The following is an 18,075-nucleotide window of genomic DNA, read 5'->3' on the forward strand; positions in this document are numbered from 1 at the left end:
TGCCAAAGCCGTTCAAAATAAAATGACAGAATATTTTTAGCTTTCATTCCGGAGTTTTCTCCTGGACAGCAATGTTTCATCATTGCTCATTAAGCCTTTTTTTACTGGAGTTTTTCTTTAGGTTAAATAATGTAACATGCACCACAGGAGGTACATGTTAGTATCACAGACTAGAGATGGAGAAGAAAATAGTTAAGTAAATCCCTCCTCCCACTGGATGAGTGTTATTAGTATTAATAACAATTAGTATTAATAATAATAATAATAATAATAATAATTAGTATTAGCTATTCACTACGCTGTGGTCTGTTGGGGACCGGGCAGCACGGACCGGGACAGGAAGAGGCTAAATGAGCTGGTCGGGAGGAGGAGGTGGGTGAGAGGAGGATGTGAGCCAAGCTGACATCCATCATGGACAACACCTCTCACAGTGGAGGCTCTGAGCAGCTCCTTCAGCGGCAGACTGCTACACCCTCAGTGCAGGAAGGAGCGCTACCGCAGGTCCTTCATTCCCACTGCGGTTAGACTACGTACATAATTCAATGGTCTAGTCCTCTTTTCCTCCCTTTTGAGGACTTAGAATAGATTAGATTAGAATCAACTTTATTGTCATTGCACATGTACAAGTACAATGCAACGAAACGCAGTTTGGCATCTAACCAGAAGTGCAATAAGCAGTAAGTGCCAGGTATACAGTATTTACAGTATGTACAGGGTATGTACAGGTGTCTATGCGTGCCTCCTCTCTCCCTCCTGAAGTCCACAATGAGCTCCTTTGTCTTGCTGGTGTTAAGGAGCAGGTTGTTGTCTGCGCACCGTGTGGCCAGGTGCTGTACCTCCTCCCTGTAGGCTGTCTCATCGTCGTTGCTGATGAGGCCAATAACTGTGGTGTCATCAGCAAATTTGATGATGGAACTGGATCCATGTGCAGGCCTACAGTCATGGGTGAAGAGGGAATAGAGGAATGGGCTCAGCACACAGCCCTGTGGTACGCCTGTGTTGAGTGTGATGGTGGAGGAACAGATGTTGCCTGACCTAACATGCTGAGGTCTGTTGGTCAAGAAGTCTCTGATCCGGTAGCAGAGGGAGGTGTTGATGCCCAGATCTCCAAGTTTGGTGATTAACTTGGAGGGTCTGACGGTGTTGAATGCTGAGCTGAAGCCCACAAACAGCATCCGTGCATATGTGTTGTTATTGTCCAAGTGTGGGAGGACAGAGTGCAGTGCTGTGGAAATTGCATCCTCTGTACTCCTGTTGCTGCGGTAGGCAAACTGATGTGGGTCCGGTGTGGGTGGGAGGTAGCTCTTCAGGTGTGACAGAACCAGCCGCTCCAAGCACTTCATGACAATGGGTGTGAGTGCAACTGGGCGGTAGTCATTCAGGCATGTTGGGCTGGAGTGTTTTGGGACTGGTACAATGGAGGTGGTTTTGAAGCATGTTGGCACAGCTGCTTGGGGAAGGGACAGGTTGAAGATGTCCGTAAAGACCCCGGCGAGCTGCTCCTCGCATGCTTTTAGCACACGACCAGCGATGCCGTCTGTGTGTGTGTGTGTGTGATGCATGACAGAGAAGTGTGGGCATGTGTGATATGAACACACTGCAGGAAATCTTGACAAAAGATTTTCAAGATTTCCTGCAAGATTTTCTCTTTTGACAGACACACGCTTCTGAAAAGTGTTCAGATTCAGCAGTTACTGAGACGTAATGAATCATTGTTCGTTAAGCCTTTTTTTTTTTTTTTTTTTTTTTTTTGGACATTTTGTTTAGGTTTTGGCTTCCTCCCTCCCGTCCGCCCTACCGCCCTACCGCCCACCCTCCCATCCGCCCTCCCGTCCGCCCGTGCGCACGATCTCGGGTCCTGCCTTCCTCCCTCCCACCCAGCAGACCCGATTATGGAGATTCCTGATCACTGAATGATCTCTGGAACCGAAACTACTGCGCGCAGTAGTCGGGAGACCCGTCCGTCTCGACTAGATACTAGTCTCCTACGAGATGCATTCTGCCTACCAGCGGCATGGTGAGAATCTCAGCCGGCTACCTCAAACTTACGCTCGAGGGGGATCCGCAGATGAGCTGGCAGCTCCGCTATTTATATACTTTCCTGAGACAACGAATGGCGTCACTTCGACAAAAATAAAAGAGTTTTAGTATAAGAACTCTGTTAAACTTGGCTACGTCATAGTAACCATGGTGATGAAATTACCCGTATGCCAGAACGCACCTGGGCAAGAACCGTTTGGACTCACGGTGCATCTTACATTATTTATCGAGCTCGTTTTTCTGCTTATAATGTGTATTTTAAGTCTTGTTTCATCAAATCTTGAATACCAGATGTGGCAGGATCACTGGGAATTTAGACAGTTTCACGGTCCACAGTGTGTTAAACAATAATGTCTGCAGTCTTGCATGATTTGACATGAATGGTGTTTCAATCGGGACAGCTGGAGCTGCAACAAATGTCAAATAGAAGAAGAAGTGTTTTTAAAGCCTTGAAATCATTTTTCATGTTCCAAGTGCTGCAACTGCTGAATTATTGCTGACAGACCTTCAGTATTTGGTGACATGTAATGTTGACATGAGTCAGAAAAGATATGCATTTGAATTTTTGAGTGCCAAAGCCGTTCAAAATAAAATGACAGAATATTTTTAGCTTTCATTCCGGAGTTTTCTCCTGGACAGCAATGTTTCATCATTGCTCATTAAGCCTTTTTTTACTGGAGTTTTTCTTTAGGTTAAATAATGTAACATGCACCACAGGAGGTACATGTTAGTATCACAGACTAGAGATGGAGAAGAAAATAGTTAAGTAAATCCCTCCTCCCACTGGATGAGTGTTATTAGTATTAATAACAATTAGTATTAATAATAATAATAATAATAATAATAATTAGTATTAGCTATTCACTACGCTGTGGTCTGTTGGGGACCGGGCAGCACGGACCGGGACAGGAAGAGGCTAAATGAGCTGGTCGGGAGGAGGAGGTGGGTGAGAGGAGGATGTGAGCCAAGCTGACATCCATCATGGACAACACCTCTCACAGTGGAGGCTCTGAGCAGCTCCTTCAGCGGCAGACTGCTACACCCTCAGTGCAGGAAGGAGCGCTACCGCAGGTCCTTCATTCCCACTGCGGTTAGACTACGTACATAATTCAATGGTCTAGTCCTCTTTTCCTCCCTTTTGAGGACTTAGAATAGATTAGATTAGAATCAACTTTATTGTCATTGCACATGTACAAGTACAATGCAACGAAACGCAGTTTGGCATCTAACCAGAAGTGCAATAAGCAGTAAGTGCCAGGTATACAGTATTTACAGTATGTACAGGGTATGTACAGGTGTCTATGCGTGCCTCCTCTCTCCCTCCTGAAGTCCACAATGAGCTCCTTTGTCTTGCTGGTGTTAAGGAGCAGGTTGTTGTCTGCGCACCGTGTGGCCAGGTGCTGTACCTCCTCCCTGTAGGCTGTCTCATCGTCGTTGCTGATGAGGCCAATAACTGTGGTGTCATCAGCAAATTTGATGATGGAACTGGATCCATGTGCAGGCCTACAGTCATGGGTGAAGAGGGAATAGAGGAATGGGCTCAGCACACAGCCCTGTGGTACGCCTGTGTTGAGTGTGATGGTGGAGGAACAGATGTTGCCTGACCTAACATGCTGAGGTCTGTTGGTCAAGAAGTCTCTGATCCGGTAGCAGAGGGAGGTGTTGATGCCCAGATCTCCAAGTTTGGTGATTAACTTGGAGGGTCTGACGGTGTTGAATGCTGAGCTGAAGCCCACAAACAGCATCCGTGCATATGTGTTGTTATTGTCCAAGTGTGGGAGGACAGAGTGCAGTGCTGTGGAAATTGCATCCTCTGTACTCCTGTTGCTGCGGTAGGCAAACTGATGTGGGTCCGGTGTGGGTGGGAGGTAGCTCTTCAGGTGTGACAGAACCAGCCGCTCCAAGCACTTCATGACAATGGGTGTGAGTGCAACTGGGCGGTAGTCATTCAGGCATGTTGGGCTGGAGTGTTTTGGGACTGGTACAATGGAGGTGGTTTTGAAGCATGTTGGCACAGCTGCTTGGGGAAGGGACAGGTTGAAGATGTCCATAAAGACCCCGGCGAGCTGCTCCTCGCATGCTTTTAGCACACGACCAGCGATGCCGTCTGTGTGTGTGTGTGTGTGATGCATGACAGAGAAGTGTGGGCATGTGTGATATGAACACACTGCAGGAAATCTTGACAAAAGATTTTCAAGATTTCCTGCAAGATTTTCTCTTTTGACAGACACACGCTTCTGAAAAGTGTTCAGATTCAGCAGTTACTGAGACGTAATGAATCATTGTTCGTTAAGCCTTTTTTTTTTTTTTTTTTTTTTTTTTTTGGACATTTTGTTTAGGTTTTGGCTTCCTCCCTCCCGTCCGCCCTACCGCCCTACCGCCCACCCTCCCATCCGCCCTCCCGTCCGCCCGTGCGCACGATCTCGGGTCCTGCCTTCCTCCCTCCCACCCAGCAGACCCGATTATGGAGATTCCTGATCACTGAATGATCTCTGGAACCGAAACTACTGCGCGCAGTAGTCGGGAGACCCGTCCGTCTCGACTAGATACTAGTCTCCTACGAGATGCATTCTGCCTACCAGCGGCATGGTGAGAATCTCAGCCGGCTACCTCAAACTTACGCTCGAGGGGGATCCGCAGATGAGCTGGCAGCTCCGCTATTTATATACTTTCCTGAGACAACGAATGGCGTCACTTCGACAAAAATAAAAGAGTTTTAGTATAAGAACTCTGTTAAACTTGGCTACGTCATAGTAACCATGGTGATGAAATTACCCGTATGCCAGAACGCACCTGGGCAAGAACCGTTTGGACTCACGGTGCATCTTACATTATTTATCGAGCTCGTTTTTCTGCTTATAATGTGTATTTTAAGTCTTGTTTCATCAAATCTTGAATACCAGATGTGGCAGGATCACTGGGAATTTAGACAGTTTCACGGTCCACAGTGTGTTAAACAATAATGTCTGCAGTCTTGCATGATTTGACATGAATGGTGTTTCAATCGGGACAGCTGGAGCTGCAACAAATGTCAAATAGAAGAAGTGTTTTTAAAGCCTTGAAATCATTTTTCATGTTCCAAGTGCTGCAACTGCTGAATTATTGCTGACAGACCTTCAGTATTTGGTGACATGTAATGTTGACATGAGTCAGAAAAGATATGCATTTGAATTTTTGAGTGCCAAAGCCGTTCAAAATAAAATGACAGAATATTTTTAGCTTTCATTCCGGAGTTTTCTCCTGGACAGCAATGTTTCATCATTGCTCATTAAGCCTTTTTTTACTGGAGTTTTTCTTTAGGTTAAATAATGTAACATGCACCACAGGAGGTACATGTTAGTATCACAGACTAGAGATGGAGAAGAAAATAGTTAAGTAAATCCCTCCTCCCACTGGATGAGTGTTATTAGTATTAATAACAATTAGTATTAATAATAATAATAATAATAATTAGTATTAGCTATTCACTACGCTGTGGTCTGTTGGGGACCGGGCAGCACGGACCGGGACAGGAAGAGGCTAAATGAGCTGGTCGGGAGGAGGAGGTGGGTGAGAGGAGGATGTGAGCCAAGCTGACATCCATCATGGACAACACCTCTCACAGTGGAGGCTCTGAGCAGCTCCTTCAGCGGCAGACTGCTACACCCTCAGTGCAGGAAGGAGCGCTACCGCAGGTCCTTCATTCCCACTGCGGTTAGACTACGTACATAATTCAATGGTCTAGTCCTCTTTTCCTCCCTTTTGAGGACTTAGAATAGATTAGATTAGAATCAACTTTATTGTCATTGCACATGTACAAGTACAATGCAACGAAACGCAGTTTGGCATCTAACCAGAAGTGCAATAAGCAGTAAGTGCCAGGTATACAGTATTTACAGTATGTACAGGGTATGTACAGGTGTCTATGCGTGCCTCCTCTCTCCCTCCTGAAGTCCACAATGAGCTCCTTTGTCTTGCTGGTGTTAAGGAGCAGGTTGTTGTCTGCGCACCGTGTGGCCAGGTGCTGTACCTCCTCCCTGTAGGCTGTCTCATCGTCGTTGCTGATGAGGCCAATAACTGTGGTGTCATCAGCAAATTTGATGATGGAACTGGATCCATGTGCAGGCCTACAGTCATGGGTGAAGAGGGAATAGAGGAATGGGCTCAGCACACAGCCCTGTGGTACGCCTGTGTTGAGTGTGATGGTGGAGGAACAGATGTTGCCTGACCTAACATGCTGAGGTCTGTTGGTCAAGAAGTCTCTGATCCGGTAGCAGAGGGAGGTGTTGATGCCCAGATCTCCAAGTTTGGTGATTAACTTGGAGGGTCTGACGGTGTTGAATGCTGAGCTGAAGCCCACAAACAGCATCCGTGCATATGTGTTGTTATTGTCCAAGTGTGGGAGGACAGAGTGCAGTGCTGTGGAAATTGCATCCTCTGTACTCCTGTTGCTGCGGTAGGCAAACTGATGTGGGTCCGGTGTGGGTGGGAGGTAGCTCTTCAGGTGTGACAGAACCAGCCGCTCCAAGCACTTCATGACAATGGGTGTGAGTGCAACTGGGCGGTAGTCATTCAGGCATGTTGGGCTGGAGTGTTTTGGGACTGGTACAATGGAGGTGGTTTTGAAGCATGTTGGCACAGCTGCTTGGGGAAGGGACAGGTTGAAGATGTCCGTAAAGACCCCGGCGAGCTGCTCCTCGCATGCTTTTAGCACACGACCAGCGATGCCGTCTGTGTGTGTGTGTGTGTGATGCATGACAGAGAAGTGTGGGCATGTGTGATATGAACACACTGCAGGAAATCTTGACAAAAGATTTTCAAGATTTCCTGCAAGATTTTCTCTTTTGACAGACACACGCTTCTGAAAAGTGTTCAGATTCAGCAGTTACTGAGACGTAATGAATCATTGTTCGTTAAGCCTTTTTTTTTTTTTTTTTTTTTTTTTTTGGACATTTTGTTTAGGTTTTGGCTTCCTCCCTCCCGTCCGCCCTACCGCCCTACCGCCCACCCTCCCATCCGCCCTCCCGTCCGCCCGTGCGCACGATCTCGGGTCCTGCCTTCCTCCCTCCCACCCAGCAGACCCGATTATGGAGATTCCTGATCACTGAATGATCTCTGGAACCGAAACTACTGCGCGCAGTAGTCGGGAGACCCGTCCGTCTCGACTAGATACTAGTCTCCTACGAGATGCATTCTGCCTACCAGCGGCATGGTGAGAATCTCAGACGGCTACCTCAAACTTACGCTCGAGGGGGATCCGCAGATGAGCTGGCAGCTCCGCTATTTATATACTTTCCTGAGACAACGAATGGCGTCACTTCGACAAAAATAAAAGAGTTTTAGTATAAGAACTCTGTTAAACTTGGCTACGTCATAGTAACCATGGTGATGAAATTACCCGTATGCCAGAACGCACCTGGGCAAGAACCGTTTGGACTCACGGTGCATCTTACATTATTTATCGAGCTCGTTTTTCTGCTTATAATGTGTATTTTAAGTCTTGTTTCATCAAATCTTGAATACCAGATGTGGCAGGATCACTGGGAATTTAGACAGTTTCACGGTCCACAGTGTGTTAAACAATAATGTCTGCAGTCTTGCATGATTTGACATGAATGGTGTTTCAATCGGGACAGCTGGAGCTGCAACAAATGTCAAATAGAAGAAGAAGTGTTTTTAAAGCCTTGAAATCATTTTTCATGTTCCAAGTGCTGCAACTGCTGAATTATTGCTGACAGACCTTCAGTATTTGGTGACATGTAATGTTGACATGAGTCAGAAAAGATATGCATTTGAATTTTTGAGTGCCAAAGCCGTTCAAAATAAAATGACAGAATATTTTTAGCTTTCATTCCGGAGTTTTCTCCTGGACAGCAATGTTTCATCATTGCTCATTAAGCCTTTTTTTACTGGAGTTTTTCTTTAGGTTAAATAATGTAACATGCACCACAGGAGGTACATGTTAGTATCACAGACTAGAGATGGAGAAGAAAATAGTTAAGTAAATCCCTCCTCCCACTGGATGAGTGTTATTAGTATTAATAACAATTAGTATTAATAATAATAATAATAATAATTAGTATTAGCTATTCACTACGCTGTGGTCTGTTGGGGACCGGGCAGCACGGACCGGGACAGGAAGAGGCTAAATGAGCTGGTCGGGAGGAGGAGGTGGGTGAGAGGAGGATGTGAGCCAAGCTGACATCCATCATGGACAACACCTCTCACAGTGGAGGCTCTGAGCAGCTCCTTCAGCGGCAGACTGCTACACCCTCAGTGCAGGAAGGAGCGCTACCGCAGGTCCTTCATTCCCACTGCGGTTAGACTACGTACATAATTCAATGGTCTAGTCCTCTTTTCCTCCCTTTTGAGGACTTAGAATAGATTAGATTAGAATCAACTTTATTGTCATTGCACATGTACAAGTACAATGCAACGAAACGCAGTTTGGCATCTAACCAGAAGTGCAATAAGCAGTAAGTGCCAGGTATACAGTATTTACAGTATGTACAGGGTATGTACAGGTGTCTATGCGTGCCTCCTCTCTCCCTCCTGAAGTCCACAATGAGCTCCTTTGTCTTGCTGGTGTTAAGGAGCAGGTTGTTGTCTGCGCACCGTGTGGCCAGGTGCTGTACCTCCTCCCTGTAGGCTGTCTCATCGTCGTTGCTGATGAGGCCAATAACTGTGGTGTCATCAGCAAATTTGATGATGGAACTGGATCCATGTGCAGGCCTACAGTCATGGGTGAAGAGGGAATAGAGGAATGGGCTCAGCACACAGCCCTGTGGTACGCCTGTGTTGAGTGTGATGGTGGAGGAACAGATGTTGCCTGACCTAACATGCTGAGGTCTGTTGGTCAAGAAGTCTCTGATCCGGTAGCAGAGGGAGGTGTTGATGCCCAGATCTCCAAGTTTGGTGATTAACTTGGAGGGTCTGACGGTGTTGAATGCTGAGCTGAAGCCCACAAACAGCATCCGTGCATATGTGTTGTTATTGTCCAAGTGTGGGAGGACAGAGTGCAGTGCTGTGGAAATTGCATCCTCTGTACTCCTGTTGCTGCGGTAGGCAAACTGATGTGGGTCCGGTGTGGGTGGGAGGTAGCTCTTCAGGTGTGACAGAACCAGCCGCTCCAAGCACTTCATGACAATGGGTGTGAGTGCAACTGGGCGGTAGTCATTCAGGCATGTTGGGCTGGAGTGTTTTGGGACTGGTACAATGGAGGTGGTTTTGAAGCATGTTGGCACAGCTGCTTGGGGAAGGGACAGGTTGAAGATGTCCGTAAAGACCCCGGCGAGCTGCTCCTCGCATGCTTTTAGCACACGACCAGCGATGCCGTCTGTGTGTGTGTGTGTGTGATGCATGACAGAGAAGTGTGGGCATGTGTGATATGAACACACTGCAGGAAATCTTGACAAAAGATTTTCAAGATTTCCTGCAAGATTTTCTCTTTTGACAGACACACGCTTCTGAAAAGTGTTCAGATTCAGCAGTTACTGAGACGTAATGAATCATTGTTCGTTAAGCCTTTTTTTTTTTTTTTTTTTTTTTTTTTGGACATTTTGTTTAGGTTTTGGCTTCCTCCCTCCCGTCCGCCCTACCGCCCTACCGCCCACCCTCCCATCCGCCCTCCCGTCCGCCCGTGCGCACGATCTCGGGTCCTGCCTTCCTCCCTCCCACCCAGCAGACCCGATTATGGAGATTCCTGATCACTGAATGATCTCTGGAACCGAAACTACTGCGCGCAGTAGTCGGGAGACCCGTCCGTCTCGACTAGATACTAGTCTCCTACGAGATGCATTCTGCCTACCAGCGGCATGGTGAGAATCTCAGCCGGCTACCTCAAACTTACGCTCGAGGGGGATCCGCAGATGAGCTGGCAGCTCCGCTATTTATATACTTTCCTGAGACAACGAATGGCGTCACTTCGACAAAAATAAAAGAGTTTTAGTATAAGAACTCTGTTAAACTTGGCTACGTCATAGTAACCATGGTGATGAAATTACCCGTATGCCAGAACGCACCTGGGCAAGAACCGTTTGGACTCACGGTGCATCTTACATTATTTATCGAGCTCGTTTTTCTGCTTATAATGTGTATTTTAAGTCTTGTTTCATCAAATCTTGAATACCAGATGTGGCAGGATCACTGGGAATTTAGACAGTTTCACGGTCCACAGTGTGTTAAACAATAATGTCTGCAGTCTTGCATGATTTGACATGAATGGTGTTTCAATCGAATGAATCATTGTTCATTAAGCCTTTTGTTTTGTTTGTTTTTTTTTTTTGGACATTTTGTTGTTTTTGTACACACACATTATAAGCAGAAAAACGAGCTCGATAAATAATGTAAGATGCACCGTGAGTCCAAACGGTTCTTGCCCAGGTGCGTTCTGGCATACGGGTAATTTCATCACCATGGTTACTATGACGTAGCCAAGTTTAACAGAGTTCTTATACTAAAACTCTTTTATTTTTGTCGAAGTGACGCCATTCGTTGTCTCAGGAAAGTATATAAATAGCGGAGCTGCCAGCTCATCTGCGGATCCCCCTCGAGCGTAAGTTTGAGGTAGCCGGCTGAGATTCTCACCATGCCGCTGGTAGGCAGAATGCATCTCGTAGGAGACTAGTATCTAGTCGAGACGGACGGGTCTCCCGACTACTGCGCGCAGTAGTTTCGGTTCCAGAGATCATTCAGTGATCAGGAATCTCCATAATCGGGTCTGCTGGGTGGGAGGGAGGAAGGCAGGACCCGAGATCGTGCGCACGGGCGGACGGGAGGGCGGATGGGAGGGTGGGCGGTAGGGCGGTAGGGCGGACGGGAGGGAGGAAGCCAAAACCTAAACAAAATGTCCAAAAAAAAAAAAAAAAAAAAAAAAAAGGCTTAACGAACAATGATTCATTACGTCTCAGTAACTGCTGAATCTGAACACTTTTCAGAAGCGTGTGTCTGTCAAAAGAGAAAATCTTGCAGGAAATCTTGAAAATCTTTTGTCAAGATTTCCTGCAGTGTGTTCATATCACACATGCCCACACTTCTCTGTCATGCATCACACACACACACACACAGACGGCATCGCTGGTCGTGTGCTAAAAGCATGCGAGGAGCAGCTCGCCGGGGTCTTTACGGACATCTTCAACCTGTCCCTTCCCCAAGCAGCTGTGCCAACATGCTTCAAAACCACCTCCATTGTACCAGTCCCAAAACACTCCAGCCCAACATGCCTGAATGACTACCGCCCAGTTGCACTCACACCCATTGTCATGAAGTGCTTGGAGCGGCTGGTTCTGTCACACCTGAAGAGCTACCTCCCACCCACACCGGACCCACATCAGTTTGCCTACCGCAGCAACAGGAGTACAGAGGATGCAATTTCCACAGCACTGCACTCTGTCCTCCCACACTTGGACAATAACAACACATATGCACGGATGCTGTTTGTGGGCTTCAGCTCAGCATTCAACACCGTCAGACCCTCCAAGTTAATCACCAAACTTGGAGATCTGGGCATCAACACCTCCCTCTGCTACCGGATCAGAGACTTCTTGACCAACAGACCTCAGCATGTTAGGTCAGGCAACATCTGTTCCTCCACCATCACACTCAACACAGGCGTACCACAGGGCTGTGTGCTGAGCCCATTCCTCTATTCCCTCTTCACCCATGACTGTAGGCCTGCACATGGATCCAGTTCCATCATCAAATTTGCTGATGACACCACAGTTATTGGCCTCATCAGCAACGACGATGAGACAGCCTACAGGGAGGAGGTACAGCACCTGGCCACACGGTGCGCAGACAACAACCTGCTCCTTAACACCAGCAAGACAAAGGAGCTCATTGTGGACTTCAGGAGGGAGAGAGGAGGCACGCATAGACACCTGTACATACCCTGTACATACTGTAAATACTGTATACCTGGCACTTACTGCTTATTGCACTTCTGGTTAGATGCCAAACTGCGTTTCGTTGCATTGTACTTGTACATGTGCAATGACAATAAAGTTGATTCTAATCTAATCTATTCTAAGTCCTCAAAAGGGAGGAAAAGAGGACTAGACCATTGAATTATGTACGTAGTCTAACCGCAGTGGGAATGAAGGACCTGCGGTAGCGCTCCTTCCTGCACTGAGGGTGTAGCAGTCTGCCGCTGAAGGAGCTGCTCAGAGCCTCCACTGTGAGAGGTGTTGTCCATGATGGATGTCAGCTTGGCTCACATCCTCCTCTCACCCACCTCCTCCTCCCGACCAGCTCATTTAGCCTCTTCCTGTCCCGGTCCGTGCTGCCCGGTCCCCAACAGACCACAGCGTAGTGAATAGCTAATACTAATTATTATTATTATTATTATTATTATTAATACTAATTGTTATTAATACTAATAACACTCATCCAGTGGGAGGAGGGATTTACTTAACTATTTTCTTCTCCATCTCTAGTCTGTGATACTAACATGTACCTCCTGTGGTGCATGTTACATTATTTAACCTAAAGAAAAACTCCAGTAAAAAAAGGCTTAATGAGCAATGATGAAACATTGCTGTCCAGGAGAAAACTCCGGAATGAAAGCTAAAAATATTCTGTCATTTTATTTTGAACGGCTTTGGCACTCAAAAATTCAAATGCATATCTTTTCTGACTCATGTCAACATTACATGTCACCAAATACTGAAGGTCTGTCAGCAATAATTCAGCAGTTGCAGCACTTGGAACATGAAAAATGATTTCAAGGCTTTAAAAACACTTCTTCTTCTATTTGACATTTGTTGCAGCTCCAGCTGTCCCGATTGAAACACCATTCATGTCAAATCATGCAAGACTGCAGACATTATTGTTTAACACACTGTGGACCGTGAAACTGTCTAAATTCCCAGTGATCCTGCCACATCTGGTATTCAAGATTTGATGAAACAAGACTTAAAATACACATTATAAGCAGAAAAACGAGCTCGATAAATAATGTAAGATGCACCGTGAGTCCAAACGGTTCTTGCCCAGGTGCGTTCTGGCATACGGGTAATTTCATCACCATGGTTACTATGACGTAGCCAAGTTTAACAGAGTTCTTATACTAAAACTCTTTTATTTTTGTCGAAGTGACGCCATTCGTTGTCTCAGGAAAGTATATAAATAGCGGAGCTGCCAGCTCATCTGCGGATCCCCCTCGAGCGTAAGTTTGAGGTAGCCGGCTGAGATTCTCACCATGCCGCTGGTAGGCAGAATGCATCTCGTAGGAGACTAGTATCTAGTCGAGACGGACGGGTCTCCCGACTACTGCGCGCAGTAGTTTCGGTTCCAGAGATCATTCAGTGATCAGGAATCTCCATAATCGGGTCTGCTGGGTGGGAGGGAGGAAGGCAGGACCCGAGATCGTGCGCACGGGCGGACGGGAGGGCGGATGGGAGGGTGGGCGGTAGGGCGGTAGGGCGGACGGGAGGGAGGAAGCCAAAACCTAAACAAAATGTCCAAAAAAAAAAAAAAAAAAAAAAAAAAAGGATTAACGAACAATGATTCATTACGTCTCAGTAACTGCTGAATCTGAACACTTTTCAGAAGCGTGTGTCTGTCAAAAGAGAAAATCTTGCAGGAAATCTTGAAAATCTTTTGTCAAGATTTCCTGCAGTGTGTTCATATCACACATGCCCACACTTCTCTGTCATGCATCACACACACACACACACAGACGGCATCGCTGGTCGTGTGCTAAAAGCATGCGAGGAGCAGCTCGCCGGGGTCTTTACGGACATCTTCAACCTGTCCCTTCCCCAAGCAGCTGTGCCAACATGCTTCAAAACCACCTCCATTGTACCAGTCCCAAAACACTCCAGCCCAACATGCCTGAATGACTACCGCCCAGTTGCACTCACACCCATTGTCATGAAGTGCTTGGAGCGGCTGGTTCTGTCACACCTGAAGAGCTACCTCCCACCCACACCGGACCCACATCAGTTTGCCTACCGCAGCAACAGGAGTACAGAGGATGCAATTTCCACAGCACTGCACTCTGTCCTCCCACACTTGGACAATAACAACACATATGCACGGATGCTGTTTGTGGGCTTCAGCTCAGCATTCAACACCGTCAGACCCTCCAAGTTAATCACCAAACTTGGAGATCTGGGCATCAACACCTCCCTCTGCTACCGGATCAGAGACTTCTTGACCAACAGACCTCAGCATGTTAGGTCAGGCAACATCTGTTCCTCCACCATCACACTCAACACAGGCGTACCACAGGGCTGTGTGCTGAGCCCATTCCTCTATTCCCTCTTCACCCATGACTGTAGGCCTGCACATGGATCCAGTTCCATCATCAAATTTGCTGATGACACCACAGTTATTGGCCTCATCAGCAACGACGATGAGACAGCCTACAGGGAGGAGGTACAGCACCTGGCCACACGGTGCGCAGACAACAACCTGCTCCTTAACACCAGCAAGACAAAGGAGCTCATTGTGGACTTCAGGAGGGAGAGAGGAGGCACGCATAGACACCTGTACATACCCTGTACATACTGTAAATACTGTATACCTGGCACTTACTGCTTATTGCACTTCTGGTTAGATGCCAAACTGCGTTTCGTTGCATTGTACTTGTACATGTGCAATGACAATAAAGTTGATTCTAATCTAATCTATTCTAAGTCCTCAAAAGGGAGGAAAAGAGGACTAGACCATTGAATTATGTACGTAGTCTAACCGCAGTGGGAATGAAGGACCTGCGGTAGCGCTCCTTCCTGCACTGAGGGTGTAGCAGTCTGCCGCTGAAGGAGCTGCTCAGAGCCTCCACTGTGAGAGGTGTTGTCCATGATGGATGTCAGCTTGGCTCACATCCTCCTCTCACCCACCTCCTCCTCCCGACCAGCTCATTTAGCCTCTTCCTGTCCCGGTCCGTGCTGCCCGGTCCCCAACAGACCACAGCGTAGTGAATAGCTAATACTAATTATTATTATTATTATTATTATTATTATTAATACTAATTGTTATTAATACTAATAACACTCATCCAGTGGGAGGAGGGATTTACTTAACTATTTTCTTCTCCATCTCTAGTCTGTGATACTAACATGTACCTCCTGTGGTGCATGTTACATTATTTAACCTAAAGAAAAACTCCAGTAAAAAAAGGCTTAATGAGCAATGATGAAACATTGCTGTCCAGGAGAAAACTCCGGAATGAAAGCTAAAAATATTCTGTCATTTTATTTTGAACGGCTTTGGCACTCAAAAATTCAAATGCATATCTTTTCTGACTCATGTCAACATTACATGTCACCAAATACTGAAGGTCTGTCAGCAATAATTCAGCAGTTGCAGCACTTGGAACATGAAAAATGATTTCAAGGCTTTAAAAACACTTCTTCTTCTATTTGACATTTGTTGCAGCTCCAGCTGTCCCGATTGAAACACCATTCATGTCAAATCATGCAAGACTGCAGACATTATTGTTTAACACACTGTGGACCGTGAAACTGTCTAAATTCCCAGTGATCCTGCCACATCTGGTATTCAAGATTTGATGAAACAAGACTTAAAATACACATTATAAGCAGAAAAACGAGCTCGATAAATAATGTAAGATGCACCGTGAGTCCAAACGGTTCTTGCCCAGGTGCGTTCTGGCATACGGGTAATTTCATCACCATGGTTACTATGACGTAGCCAAGTTTAACAGAGTTCTTATACTAAAACTCTTTTATTTTTGTCGAAGTGACGCCATTCGTTGTCTCAGGAAAGTATATAAATAGCGGAGCTGCCAGCTCATCTGCGGATCCCCCTCGAGCGTAAGTTTGAGGTAGCCGGCTGAGATTCTCACCATGCCGCTGGTAGGCAGAATGCATCTCGTAGGAGACTAGTATCTAGTCGAGACGGACGGGTCTCCCGACTACTGCGCGCAGTAGTTTCGGTTCCAGAGATCATTCAGTGATCAGGAATCTCCATAATCGGGTCTGCTGGGTGGGAGGGAGGAAGGCAGGACCCGAGATCGTGCGCACGGGCGGACGGGAGGGCGGATGGGAGGGTGGGCGGTAGGGCGGTAGGGCGGACGGGAGGGAGGAAGCCAAAACCTAAACAAAATGTCCAAAAAAAAAAAAAAAAAAAAAAAAAAAAAGGCTTAACGAACAATGATTCATTACGTCTCAGTAACTGCTGAATCTGAACACTTTTCAGAAGCGTGTGTCTGTCAAAAGAGAAAATCTTGCAGGAAATCTTGAAAATCTTTTGTCAAGATTTCCTGCAGTGTGTTCATATCACACATGCCCACACTTCTCTGTCATGCATCACACACACACACACACAGACGGCATCGCTGGTCGTGTGCTAAAAGCATGCGAGGAGCAGCTCGCCGGGGTCTTTACGGACATCTTCAACCTGTCCCTTCCCCAAGCAGCTGTGCCAACATGCTTCAAAACCACCTCCATTGTACCAGTCCCAAAACACTCCAGCCCAACATGCCTGAATGACTACCGCCCAGTTGCACTCACACCCATTGTCATGAAGTGCTTGGAGCGGCTGGTTCTGTCACACCTGAAGAGCTACCTCCCACCCACACCGGACCCACATCAGTTTGCCTACCGCAGCAACAGGAGTACAGAGGATGCAATTTCCACAGCACTGCACTCTGTCCTCCCACACTTGGACAATAACAACACATATGCACGGATGCTGTTTGTGGGCTTCAGCTCAGCATTCAACACCGTCAGACCCTCCAAGTTAATCACCAAACTTGGAGATCTGGGCATCAACACCTCCCTCTGCTACCGGATCAGAGACTTCTTGACCAACAGACCTCAGCATGTTAGGTCAGGCAACATCTGTTCCTCCACCATCACACTCAACACAGGCGTACCACAGGGCTGTGTGCTGAGCCCATTCCTCTATTCCCTCTTCACCCATGACTGTAGGCCTGCACATGGATCCAGTTCCATCATCAAATTTGCTGATGACACCACAGTTATTGGCCTCATCAGCAACGACGATGAGACAGCCTACAGGGAGGAGGTACAGCACCTGGCCACACGGTGCGCAGACAACAACCTGCTCCTTAACACCAGCAAGACAAAGGAGCTCATTGTGGACTTCAGGAGGGAGAGAGGAGGCACGCATAGACACCTGTACATACCCTGTACATACTGTAAATACTGTATACCTGGCACTTACTGCTTATTGCACTTCTGGTTAGATGCCAAACTGCGTTTCGTTGCATTGTACTTGTACATGTGCAATGACAATAAAGTTGATTCTAATCTAATCTATTCTAAGTCCTCAAAAGGGAGGAAAAGAGGACTAGACCATTGAATTATGTACGTAGTCTAACCGCAGTGGGAATGAAGGACCTGCGGTAGCGCTCCTTCCTGCACTGAGGGTGTAGCAGTCTGCCGCTGAAGGAGCTGCTCAGAGCCTCCACTGTGAGAGGTGTTGTCCATGATGGATGTCAGCTTGGCTCACATCCTCCTCTCACCCACCTCCTCCTCCCGACCAGCTCATTTAGCCTCTTCCTGTCCCGGTCCGTGCTGCCCGGTCCCCAACAGACCACAGCGTAGTGAATAGCTAATACTAATTATTATTATTATTATTATTATTATTAATACTAATTGTTATTAATACTAATAACACTCATCCAGTGGGAGGAGGGATTTACTTAACTATTTTCTTCTCCATCTCTAGTCTGTGATACTAACATGTACCTCCTGTGGTGCATGTTACATTATTTAACCTAAAGAAAAACTCCAGTAAAAAAAGGCTTAATGAGCAATGATGAAACATTGCTGTCCAGGAGAAAACTCCGGAATGAAAGCTAAAAATATTCTGTCATTTTATTTTGAACGGCTTTGGCACTCAAAAATTCAAATGCATATCTTTTCTGACTCATGTCAACATTACATGTCAACAAATACTGAAGGTCTGTCAGCAATAATTCAGCAGTTGCAGCACTTGGAACATGAAAAATGATTTCAAGGCTTTAAAAACACTTCTTCTTCTATTTGACATTTGTTGCAGCTCCAGCTGTCCCGATTGAAACACCATTCATGTCAAATCATGCAAGACTGCAGACATTATTGT

The sequence above is a fragment of the Scatophagus argus genome, chromosome 5, assembly GCF_020382885.2.
Source record: "Scatophagus argus isolate fScaArg1 chromosome 5, fScaArg1.pri, whole genome shotgun sequence".
In the NCBI taxonomy this organism is placed as follows: domain Eukaryota; kingdom Metazoa; phylum Chordata; class Actinopteri; family Scatophagidae; genus Scatophagus; species Scatophagus argus.